Source organism: Colius striatus, chromosome 12 (assembly GCF_028858725.1).
Source record: "Colius striatus isolate bColStr4 chromosome 12, bColStr4.1.hap1, whole genome shotgun sequence".
Taxonomy (NCBI): domain Eukaryota; kingdom Metazoa; phylum Chordata; class Aves; order Coliiformes; family Coliidae; genus Colius; species Colius striatus.
In genome coordinates, this window is record NC_084770.1 from 4,116,176 (window position 1) to 4,128,974 (window position 12,799).

At 42.4% G+C, this 12,799-nt stretch overlaps 1 protein-coding gene across 4 annotated transcripts in view; it reads left to right on the forward strand.

Annotated features, from left to right (window-relative positions):
- The first annotated feature begins 4,512 nt into the window (after nucleotides 1-4,512).
- The window catches only part of PXYLP1 (2-phosphoxylose phosphatase 1), a 53,063-nt gene continuing 44,776 nt past the window's right edge, over nucleotides 4,513-12,799 (forward strand). For 2 of the 4 annotated variants that reach the window (XM_062005440.1, XM_062005444.1), the window contains exon 1: nucleotides 4,513-4,602. The gene's annotated coding sequence lies outside the window, so the exon portion shown is untranslated. Of the gene's footprint in view, nucleotides 4,603-11,144; nucleotides 11,205-12,095; nucleotides 12,790-12,799 lie in introns of all 4 variants that reach the window. The other 2 variants (XM_062005442.1, XM_062005441.1) reach the window with 2 other exon arrangements.

Sequence of the window (12,799 nt, forward strand, 5' to 3'; positions counted from 1 at the left end):
AATTGAAAAGGTGACATCAGACTTCAGATGTGTGGTGGCAAGAAGCAGGTTTTAAAAGGGGTTTCCTTCTAGAACGGTCAGGAGTTTCTTTAAATATTTCAAAACAGTAGGACTGAGGCATAAAGTATCTCAGTCAGTAATTAGCAAACTGAAAACAGTGCTTACTAAGAATGGAGTATTGTCTGAAATGACCTTTTGCTAGATAGAGTAAGGACTCTCTAAAGCATTCAGGCATGTAGCTGAGACATCCAGCTGAAGTCAAACAATGGAACTGAAAGAATGATTCAGAGTGATAAAACTCCTGTGTTCTTTTAAGAAGAAAAAAACCTTTACAAATGTCTAGGGCCCGAAACTGTTAAAGTGAAGAAGTAACCCTAGAACTGAAAAACCTTATTCAAATATTACCTGGTATAAAATATATAGTGCAAATGCACATAGCTTAGAAGTGTCTGAAAGCCTCCTTAACGAGCAAAACTGACTGCAAACTTGTTTGTAGAGCAGTGACTTGCTTCTCTCTCTTCCATGTACTTGTGCTTAACGTACTACACTCTACTGGTGTAATGGCTTTTAGGAGCACTAGCTGGGATGATAGAATCATAGAATGGTATGGACTGGAAGGGACCTTAAAGATTATCCAGTTCCAGCTCTCCTGCAATAGAGAGGGACACCTTCCACTAGACCAGAATGCTCAAAGCCCCATTCAACTTGGCCTTGAACACTTCCACAGATGGGGCATCCATAGCCTCTCTAGGCAACCTGTGCTACCCTCACAGAAAGGAATTTTGTGCTAATATCCAATCTAAATTTCCTCTCAGTTTAAAGCCATTACTCCTGTCATTACATGTCCCTGTAAAAAGTCCTTCCTCAGCTTTCTTGTAGGCACCTATAAATACTAGAAGGTAGGAAAAAGGTCTCCCCAAAGCCTTGTCTTCCCCAGGCTGAACAACCCCAACTATCTCAGCCTGCCCTCAGAGGAGAGGTGCTCCAGCCTTCTAATCATCTTCATGGCCCTCCTCTGGACTCCCTCCAACATATTTACGTCCTTCTTATGTTGGGATCTAGCTGGTATTTGGGTAAAGTCTTTGGACCTACTTCTTGATTCTCATTTCTTGCAAAAGTATTAGCTGTTGGTTTAAATAGAAAATTGAATTAATTTATACTGAAAACCATAATTGATTGTGTACTATGTGTGTTAGAATTTGTGTGCAGGAAAACCCTGAACTAATCCATACCTTCTCCTGGGAATCTCCTACTCAAAGACTCTGACAAGATGTATAGTTGCTCTGAGTCTGTGACTAGAAATGAAGGAAGAGGAGGGGAAAAAACCCACCATCCAGGTGGAAATGGTTTGGTTTTCACACTGACAGGCCCTTCACTAAACTAAATCATATCTCTCAGCTCCTCATCTATGTGTCCTTTGAACATCTCTAGGGACAGTGACTCCACCACCTCCCTGGGCAGCCCATTCCGATGCTTAATAACCCTCTTGGTGAAAAAGTTCCCCCTAATGTCCAATTTAAACCTCTCCTGGTACAATGTGAGTCCATTTTCTCATGTTTGTATCATTCATTACTGGAGAGATCGACCACCACCTCACTATAACTCCCCTTCAGGTAGTTGTAGAGAGTGATCATGTTTCCTCTCAGCCTCCTCTAAGCTAAGCATCCCCAGCTCCCTCAGCTGCTCCTTATCATACTTGTTCTCCAGAGCCTTCACTAGTTTTGTTGCCTGTCTCTGGACATGCTCCAGCACCTCAGTGTCCTTGTAGTGAGGGGCCCAGAATTGAACACAGTATTTGAGGTGTGGCCTCACTAGTACCAAGTACAGGGTGACAATCACCTTCTTGGTCCTGCTAGTGACACTATTTTTTATTCAGGCCAGGATGCCACCGGCCTTCTTGGCCACCTGAGCACACTGGTGGCTCATGTTCAACTGCCTGTGGACTAACACCCCCAGGTCCTTTTCCAGCCACTCTGCCCCAAACCTCTAGCATTGCCTGGGGTTGTTGTGGACCAAATGTCCTCCCTAGGTGATGAGGCTGTATTTCACCATGACCTATTCTCTGTAATTCAGGTTGTCAGTTTACCTCTTGGGACTGAGGTCAGACACAGTGCTTTGTGTCTGGAACACAACAGTGTTTTGACCACATATAACTGGATTGTTTCAGTAGCAGCTGGTAGCTGTTAGTGAGTGAGCTCATAGTTTTATTGTCTATACATGTACACAGCTACTGTTTGGTTAATGCAATCTAATTTTTGCTAGTTCATAGCTAATTCATAGCTAATTCATTCTACTGTAAGAACATCCTTACAATACTTGCTGGAACAGCAAATTCTGATGATACAAAATAGTGTTGGCACTATCAGAAGCTCATTGGATTCATAGTGGTATGTGTAGGGGACAAGAGATACAATTAACAAGGGAGGGATATGGTGGAACAATGCATAACTCCAAGTCTTCTCCAAAGACAGTTGTTGCAGCTGCTCTGCTCTTAAGGTATGCCATCTTTAAAATCCAAGCCCGTGGAGTTTCTGCAGAAGAATTTTCTAGCTATTAACAACCCTTGAATACATAGTCTTTCGTATTATAAATACCATAATGGCTATCTCTAACAAACTCAATCTCTCTTGTGTGTATAGACAACTGTATTTTATTGTTCAAAGCAAAAACATTCTCTGAAGAAAATGAAACCCTTTTATTACATGGAGAACAGATGGACAGTTCCTGAATCCCAAATCCTTTGTGAATTGCACTTTGTTCTGGATGGAGGTGGAAATGTAACTGTCTGGCAAGCATTTGCTATCATGGTAAATGATTATTTCCATATGAAGATGATTTTTCTGTAATGGATAGGGAAAGGCCAGATTTCTTAGTGCTGATGTTGGGAATTTTGCAATCCTAACAGCAATCCAGTGAACAGCAGCCAGAAGTCTCACTGTTCCACATCTGGGACCCCATAATTTGTCTTTTAGTCTTCTGCAAACCATTCTTTTTCAGATAGTTGCCACTGGTTTTCTCAAAATCATTATGATTGATTAGCTGCAATCTGAAGTGATGCTGGTAGCTGGGAAGAACAGCTTCTGTGTATTTGATGTGTAGCTGTCAGCTGGCAGTCCAAGCACCATGCTGCTGAGCACCTCTGGGAATGGTTTTAAACAACAGCAGTTGGTAAAGGCTCCAGCCTTCTGATCTACAGCTGGATGGCCACTTCTCACACCACTGTGCAGTAAAAATAGACTAATTCTTACTCTAAAAGGAAAAACCATGGAGCACACCTCCAGGTGAAATCATACCAGACAGGCAAAAGACCTAGTTTAGCTAGAAAAACATGCTCAGTCTTTTTTGCTAGAAATGTTAATTCTGTGGATGTGCAATATCAAGACAAGAAAATTCATCTCCATGCTGCTATTTACAGGGCAGTGACTATTTGTCACAATGACCCAGGAATAGAGGGCATGCAGATAAGCAGCTTGGCTGGCAGAGCAGCATGACAGAGCCGCCAGCAGAAGTATCCAGGGTTGCAAGAGGAACTGCAGCAGCATGTGAACCACACATGCTCTTTGATTGCAACAGGGAAAACTCCTACGGCCATTTGTGGTAAGCACTGGTGCCAAGTGTTTAGCGTTGACGCCTCTACTTTGAATATCCCATAATTTGCATGGGTTCTGCTCAGACATGTGAAAGTAGGTGTGTAAAAGGAAGGAAAGCATTCCCTAGATCTGCAGAATACATTTTAGGATCTCTTCAGGGATAAATGGAAAGCTGGGATATTTAGATGATCAAACAAGTGATCCTTCTGGTGGAGCAGAATCAGGTCTGGTGGGGGGAAAGTCTGATTAGCTGGGAGCTTCTGTGTTGGCAACAAATTCAGACGAATACTTTGCAAGTTGTGAAATTACTTCACTTGTATCAGCTACACAAAAGAATATGGCTGATTCATCTTTTTATTGAAATTTGTGGAATTCTCCTTTGACAAGGACTTGAAACTGGCATTTCTTACAAGGGGCTGGAACATGTTCAGCTGCGCTCCCCGGTAAGTATGAGAAGAATTTATGAGTGGAGTCCCTAGCAGTGACCATTTTGCTTGGCTGCGTTAGAAGTGTGTGCTCGGTCTCAAGGAAAGCGCTGGCCACCTGCTCAAAAGGCTGGAACTCGCAGGAAGTCTCAGAACAGGGGGCTCTGACGGGGGGCGGGAAGTTCCCGAAGGTGGTCTCTCACAAATGCGGCATGGAAGCAGCCCTTCTCAGAGGGCTGCAACCACTCAGTCCCTAGGCTGGCGGCCCGGGGTCCGTATGTGCTGCGAGCAGCAACGAGCGTCCCCTCCGCGCCTCACGCCCGGCTGTGGGAACGGCGGAACCCGACCCGTCCCTGCCAGGGCGCTGCCGCCGCGGGGAGCCGGGAGCGGCGCACGGCGGGCGGGACGGGCGGCAGGGGGCGGGCGGCAGGGGGCGCCGGCGGCTGGGGGGGCGGGGCGGCAGCGCGGGGGCGGTGCTGGCGCTGGCGCGGGCCGGGAGCGCGGCGGGCTGCCGAGCCGAGCCCGAGCCGTGGCGTGGCGGCGGGCGGCGGCTCCAGCCTGGCCCCGGCGGAGGTGTGGAGCGGCAGGTGAGGGGCTGCGGGCTGGGAGGGTGCCCCCGGGCGGGCATTGCGATGGTGCCCCGCCATGTCCTCCCTCTGTCAGCAGTGCTTCCCTCCTTAAACACCCGGTGGCTCCGACGCGCGGTCGCTGGCGAGGCCCGGGGCGGGAGGGAGCGCGGCGCACGGGTTACCGGCGGGGCGGGAGCGGCTGACCCGCGCCCGACTCCGAGCGCCGGAAAGGGTCCGTGCGGTGCCGCCTGCCCGGGGAGCCGTGGGGTTGTGGCAGCGTGGAGGGCAGCGGCAGCATCGACCGGGCTGGCCGAACGATTCCGGCGGGCGGCGGGGCTCGGCCGGCGGCGAGCTGCCCCACAGTTCTCCGGCCGCCGCCGCCAGGCCTCGGCGGGGTAAACTTTGTCTGCAGGACAGGACCTGCAGGCAGAGACCCGGGCCTCGATGGGTTAGAGGGGTGTGAGTGCCTTCGGACCGTGCGTGTGAGGCGGTGGCCCGAACGGTCCGGTCTGCGCCTCGGAGTCACCGTGTGACCGACTTAGTATTTCCCAGCCTCGGCTGGCAGATTAAAGCGGTGCTGTTGTGGAGCTGCTCTGGTTCTACAGTGGACTGAGACTTTGGCATCTGTTGTGGGTGGGTGCCCTGTGCCTGGAGTAACTTACTTGAATTTATCTTTTTTTTTCTGGATGCTTGTTGCCTTTAGTGTATCTCCCTTTCTTTCTGTAAAGTAGAACCTAAATATTTTTGAGCTTCAAACAGTTTTCTTAGTGTATTTCTGCACTGCAAGTTCCTGAAGAGTAGTCCTGAGCCTTTTGACAAGCATGGGCTTTTCATTGCAAGTGTGTTCTGAGAAGGACATTGTCTTGACTTTCCTGCAGAATGTTGCACTTAATTCAAAAGAGAAAAAGAATTATCAGTGATAGTATTTTTTTAAATGCTAGGAAGAAAGGGGTTAAAAAATGTTTTTGGAAAAACCATAACCTGAGTTTCTGGACGAATTACTTTACATGACGGCTGAGACAATGCAAATGGCAGGGTGGAAGAGTGTGTGTAATGACCTTTTAAGCCTTTTATTTTGTCTGGCATTATAGTTGGAGATGAACATCTAGTTCAGACCTTAAATTTTCTCTCTTACAGAGTGTAGAAATATAGTTTCATGTGGATGAATAAACTACAGAGTAAAGTGGCTCTATCCTTGACTAGCTGTAAAAGCTGTCACATATAATAAGTTTTTGTGCCAGTATTACAATAGTAATGGGATATTAAACCAACACATTTTGGCAGTAAGTAGCTGTAATACTTCTGCCCTGTTTTGACGTCTGTAGAAGGAGGATTAGCTCAGACAGAATTTGTAGTGGGAGGGTGTGAGTGGGATGAAAAGGAAAAGCTGCTTAATTTTAATCTTCTCTAACTATAAGTAGTGCACATGGTTAAAACACATATGCTTCTCTCTCTAATGGCTTTTAATTGTAGTGTCTGAAATATTTTATGTAAATTCAGTAGTGCTGAAACATAAATTTTGGTCAGATGCAATACATACTAAACGAGATCCCTGTTCTGCAAAAAAAGGAAGTATTGAGGAATAGCAGGGTGTCATGTGAGGTCTGACAACAGCAGAGCTGTAAAACCCCGTTGGTGTAACTAAACCTTTGTATCTCTACCTAACCAGAGGTTTTCCTCTGGTTAAACCTGGGGTGTCTAGTTATATTGTTTCAGTTTCATAACCGTGAACTTGCTTTTCTCTAATGGCCTTCATGTATCTTTTGGGCTTTTTTTCAGTTTAGAGAAAGAGTGTCTTGGAATGAATGCTTAGAAAAAGCAGCGCTTCAGGGTGTGCAAAAGTACTGTCTCCCATGAAGTTTGCCTTCTCGGGTGGTTTTATGATGGGATGTATATTTTTACATACTTATCTTCCTTCGTGACCTCCTTAGATGAAAGGAACTGTTAAGTGCCCTGTGAGGTTTTGTATGTAGATCTTTCTTTATTTTCATAATCTCATAGGAGACCTTTGAAACTAAACTTCAGCTGAATTTTTCTGGATCCTTTTTCTGCTGAAGTTGCAGATTATTTTTAAAATTAATTTTGTTGTTGTTGTTATAAAAGGCTTGTGTTTTAAGTGTATCTGCATATTATTGCCTGAAAGATAAATGATGAATTCATGTGGTCCTAAGTGTGGCTTTTATTTAGATTTATAGTCAAGTCTAGTTGCATTTGCCCTCCCTCTCCCCAAGGCTTTTACTCTCTTTTCACTAATTAAAAAATAAAAAGCAGTTAACATGCAAAAAACACCATGAGAAATGTGTTGCTCACAAACATATATCAAATGAGTGTAGGAATTAATTTTTGAGCCACCTACTAATGTATCTATAATGATTTAAATATGAGTAGATTTATGCTTTATGATGCATGCTACAAAGGAAGTGGTGGTGGTGTTCAAGAGGGTGGGGTCTTCAAGTGTGCCTGTACTAAAATGATGAAGGTACATTGAGAAGTGCACACAAATTACACAGCTGTTGCTTTAGAGGTTAAAGGAATCATTTGTTGAAGTGTAAGTATTGGGAGGATTAAAGCAGACAGAGTTTGTTATAGGTAATACAGGAAGCTTTTGGTAGATGTGTGGGCTAGTTACTGATAACTAGCTCAACTGAACTAGTAAGAACTTGCTTGACTAGCACACACAAATGCTGCTAGACAGCAGTCTCAAGGGTGAGGAAAGATTTACTTAAAAGAACCTTAGTGGCTCAAATGTTGGGCAAACGATGTGATTTGGTTAAAAAATGCTCAAGCAGTGCATCGCAGTTGAAGTAGCCTTTAATCTTGACTCACTGGGAGAGGGAGTAGAGTTAGTGAGCTGTACATTGATTCCCTTTCAGAAGATTGTATTTAAAAATACTCTAGCTTGGGTGGTAAATTATATATAAAAAGGAAAACTTAAATTGTGTAGCAAAAGGGGAAGAAATGCCAAATGCCTGGGAGGAGACTTTAAATGTAGATTTCATGCAAGATTTCTACTTTCATGGGTTTTAATGTGATAATTTTACTGGAATTGTACTAAAATGTTGCAGTGCTGATAAAAAAGATAGTACTTTAAAATAGATCTTTTTTCTTCTTTGAAATGCTTTTCATAACAAGTGCAGGCCAATGTATGGTATAAATTACACAGAAATAGAAATAAAAAGGGAAGCAGTTAATCTTAAAGCTACATATAGTATGATGATGACTGAAGGTTTATGTAGCAGGTTTCCAGAAAGACACTAGAAGTGTTGTGTAGACCGTGACATGCTTCACGTTCTGTTAAAATCAGACTACACTTTGGTGGAACCTGAATGGAGTCCCCTTAAGCAAGCATTTGGTTTTGCAAACCATTTAGGGCAGAAAGTTTTGGAAATGATACTGCTAAAAGGTGTATCAGATGATACAGGAGTCTTGACTTGTGTATATGCTGGAACATGTGAAGTTTGCCCATGTGTCTTGCTTTGTGGCAGCAGGTTTAGATTAGAATGCAAAAGTAATGTTCTTGAAAAAAGTTAGTCTTGAAAGTATTAGGTGTTCTCTGACTACAGCTGGATATTTTCTTGCTCAGTGAAGAAACAGAGTGGGAAGCTGTACTGTGACAATCAGTGTTTATGATTCCTTCTAAAAAATCAGATAATGCCTGAATCAAAACCACAATTGTTCATCCTAAGCAGCAAAAAAGATCCTTTTTTTCATGGTGCTGGGTAATAATAGGAACGTTTAGCAGGAGGACTACAGAGGTGGATGGAAAGTGTGATTATGCACTAGGTAGTTCTGATGACAGACAAAGGATTCAGAGCCAAGACTGATAGACTATTTCATATTGATTAGAGGGACAAACTGAGCAGTGAAAAGTGACATAGCTGTCATATTTATTAACAACAATAGATTTTGGAAGCTGAAATAATTAACCTTATTTTTTGGTGCCACTTGGCAAAGATGTTCAGAAATGCTGTTTGGAACTACTAGTCAGGGACTGTTTTCCAACTCTTTGGTCCCTAGTTGCTACAGCCACCTTAAACTTTTTCATGTACTGAAAATGAAGAGAGTTTCCTCCAGAAAGTTGTCACATGAGCTGTAGCTTCCCTTGTGAAAATGAAAAAAATTAAGCACCGTAACTGTCTCAGTGTTTGCTATGAAAAATTCCACAGTCACGGAGTGGAAGGTACTGTACCTTGATTTCCTAGTGCTGCTAGTCTCTGGTGATAAAAAGGGTGTGAATACCTGGTACTCTGGTGTTCGCTATTATTTTAAAAGCATAGAGCAATGCTGATACTGAACCTTGCAGTTTGCCATGTTTTTCATTGTTTGCTCATTTTCCTCACAACCATGGTTATGATATTGGTTTACTGATTGTGCCTGAAGTAGAAGTCTGAATTCAGGCATGCATTTCTGTTGGTGAAAACTTCAGGGTGACTTCGTGAGGAGCTTTCTTTGGGCCAACAAATTGTGAAAATAACTTTTGTGTAACTAAGCAACAAAAATATGAGCAATGGGTCGTCCAAATTCAATGCTGGGACACGTTGTTTAATACCAATGCTGTTTACCGAAAGCTATTGATATTCTTCGTTTTGAAGAAATAACTCACCTGGTTGCACCTTTATGTCCAGGTTGTCTGTAAATTTAAGGTAGCATGTTCCTAGAGGTTAGCTGGTGCTGCTGCTGTGAGGATCAAGGGAAAAACCAGGCATGCCCTTTTGCCAGCATCACGGCAGTTTTCCCAGTATGTTGTCTGCATTATTTCCCATTCAGGTCTCCAGCACCCAGCAAATTGGCAGTTACATGAAGTGTGGGGAAGAAAGGGCAGCAAAAAATGCTGACTGTCTGCTAATGCGTGTGTAATCAACATTCTGGGGTGAAATTACAGGAAGATGACAAAATTGACGAACAAAGCCTATTTAGTCTTTTTTTCCCCTGTTTTTTTCTACCTCTCTAGTATAAGCTACCAGCTGCTAGCACTTGCAGTGGGTAATATTTTGAGATGAGGGTCAAAATAGCATGGGCTCAAGGTCAGAGTATTAATGTAACTAGTAACAAAAGAAATGTCAGTCCTTCCAACCCTCTTGCATGAAGACTTCTAACACCAGGTTGGTGTACTGCTATTTTTCGCATATATGATTCAGATAATGTATTAGAACTGGTTTTTACTTTATGGAAAGCTCTTAGTAATGGTCAAATCACGAGATGTAAAATGCTACAGTTTGAGGTAGCTGAAGGCATGGCTAGCTAATGGTCACAGATGGAGTTGTGGATGAGTTGCCAGGATTCAGATTTCAGCAGTTTTCCAGAGGGAATAAAGGACCAGCTGAAGAAGGAATACAAGGTGAGATGACAAATAGATTGAAGAACTTGGAGTAATTCAAGTCAGTGAGCTCTTCTGACGAGAATCCCCAAATCCATTCAATTTGAATACTGTGAGGAAATCAACTTAATTTGTGTGAACCCCTGAGAACCGTGAGCACATGACCTTTCAGCACTAGAATATATGTATCTGTGTGCAGGCAGGTTGTAAACAGACCCAGATCTTCAGATCATCTGGAATTAAAAGAGTAAGGACAGATTTGGGAGCTCAGGTCCTGTTCTCAAATCCATCTCACCTGAGTGGAAGGCAGACATGCAGAGGAAAATATTTTCCTTTATACTAACATCATCTCAAATGTTGGATAGGATAAGCTTGACCTGATGTGAGAAAAAGAAATGTTTTCTTACATCTATGAGCTTTCTTCATCGATCTGTTTATTCAATTTGACTTCCCAGGTTAGTCATAACTAGCTTTGAGTGCATCTCTGCAATGTTTACTTTCAAAGTTAGTGCCAGAAGGTATTTGCAGCTGAATACAAGCCTTGACACTGGAGGAGATGGAGGAAAGCTCCCATTCGGAGGAGTGTTCAAAGATCTATATTGGAAATGCATGTGGAGGGGAGTCTTATAGTAGGAGAGGGAGTTTTTCAAACAATTAAAATTATAAAGGTAAAAGCTTAACTAAAAAGAGAAGTATAACAATTCAAGCATGTTAACTGCTTTGCCTTTGTGTGCTTTTTGGAGCTGTGATGTTATCTGAACAGCCACTGGCTGTCATCTGTGTCTGATTATGCTCATAAAATTATGAACATATGCTGTATCGTTTTAAAAATGTGACTTTAAAATAATTACATTCTGGTAATGTTTTTAAAGAATTATTTCATTGTCTGTATGTTCTGCAATGGTTTTGCTGCCAATTAAGATTCAATTCTGGCCTGGAGCCATCAAAATTACAATGCTTCTTTTAAGTTTCTTAATAATGTTGAAAAAGAGTTGCTCGGCTTCTTTTAAGGAAATAAAAGCACTTCCCTTGTTTCTGTTTTTACTTTCCCTGCAGTTCAGAGGTGTTTATGACTTATTGTCAAGCCGGAAAAGGAGTAGGAATATGGTGACGTTCCTGAAGTGGATGACATAAAGAGTTGGACTTGTGACAGATTTTCCTAGATATTAACAGTTTCTTTCCGCAGAGTCTCCAAAGTGATGCACTAGACTGATGAATGGAGCTGACTTTGACTTTTTTCCAGGTTTCTACAGAGTAACGTGTACAGCTGTGGGACTTGGGCATTACATCTAACCAAAAAGAGGTAGTTAAAGCCATCTCAAAGCACTCATCAAAAAGTTTGTCTGAATGGGAGAATCTCTTGAACTAAGAGTTTAAATGGGTCAAAAGAAAGGACACATACTCCTTGAAATATTTCATGCTCTTAAACATTTACAATTCAAACAAGTCCATTACAACTTAAAAAAATAACAGCAGTGGTGCAAACTGATTGTAGCAAGAGCTGTAGTCAGGGCATATTTGGGCTTAGCACCTCATCTCTGTGACCTCTGAAGTGGGAAAACCCAATGGAAGTCTGTGGTAGGGAGTTTTCATTCTTATGTTTTGGTAGTTTGCTTGTTAGCATGCTGGTTTGAAAACAAGCCCAGCAAGATAACCCAGATACATCATGTGGCATCATGCTGTCTATCACCATACTTTCCCTAGATGTGTCCTAGAGATGTAATCCTATGAATCCTGTACTGAATGCAACCAGCAATAGCAAAGTTAAAACAAGTTATATTTAGTGCTTGCAAGCTGTGACATAAATAGAAACTTAAATAAAACTGTTTTTGATCAAAAGAAATTAAAACTTCTTTCCAACTTGTGCACATACAGTGATTTTGGCAGATAACCAAGGAAAGTGAAATGGTGTGTGTTATATATATCTTTGGTATAAGGACATGCTGTATATATGGTTGTGTAGGTGTTTGGGGTTTTTTATTCATGTATTTATTTAATTATTAAAAATATACAGACCCTGGAAAATTAAGATAATCCAAAACCTACTAGGAAGGGTGAGAAAAAGTAATCAGTTGGGTACATGGGACTTGAAAATATATAGAGGTTCAGATTGTGTAAAAGGGACCAGGTTAAAGGGTGGAGATGGTTTGCAGTGGTAGATGACAAAATCATCTTGTTTTCCTCTGTGAAACAGCAATGATAAAAGGAACTGCGGCACCTATTAAAAGTAAAGGAATACTTCTCTGACTGATGGAAAGCAGGATCAGCATGACACCTGTGATTTGGAACTCAGAAGCCTTGTAGAAGGACAAACATTTGTAATTGGAGGAGTCAGTACTCAAACAGTTGTTTCCAATGTAGATCTCTACTGAAGGACTGGAGTTCACAGATTGTCATGAGTGTGGTGTGGAGCTTTACCTGTGTGTTTCCCTTAATGTGAAGCAGAATGAACGGAAGAGGTTCTTGTATCAGTTTTCAGCCCGCTGGAGTGAAGAGATACGTCAGTGCACCAATGACTAACAAGTATGACTGAAAGTACTAATCAAGAGAGCTGGCAAGCATGAATTTTGATGCTGACCGTTCTGTTGTCCTCTGAACTAAACAGATATTCAAATCTGGCACGAAGTAGAACATGAAGGAGACTACAGACAGATTGCAATAAATATTCTGTAATTGTTTCTCTTGCAATCTTGCTTTTTCTCTTTGTTTATAGTCAGAGCTAATTTAGACTGTTTTAACTTCCTCCAGGCAGGGTCCCAGCTGATTGGAGCACTTGATGCTCTTTCTAAGTTAGACTAGTTAAGGTGGGGAAATGCCTCTGCTGTCAGAGTGCTGCCAGAGCCTGGGCCTGAATGCAGCAAACTGTCTCCAAGTTGAATCTTTAAATGGTAAGTGTTC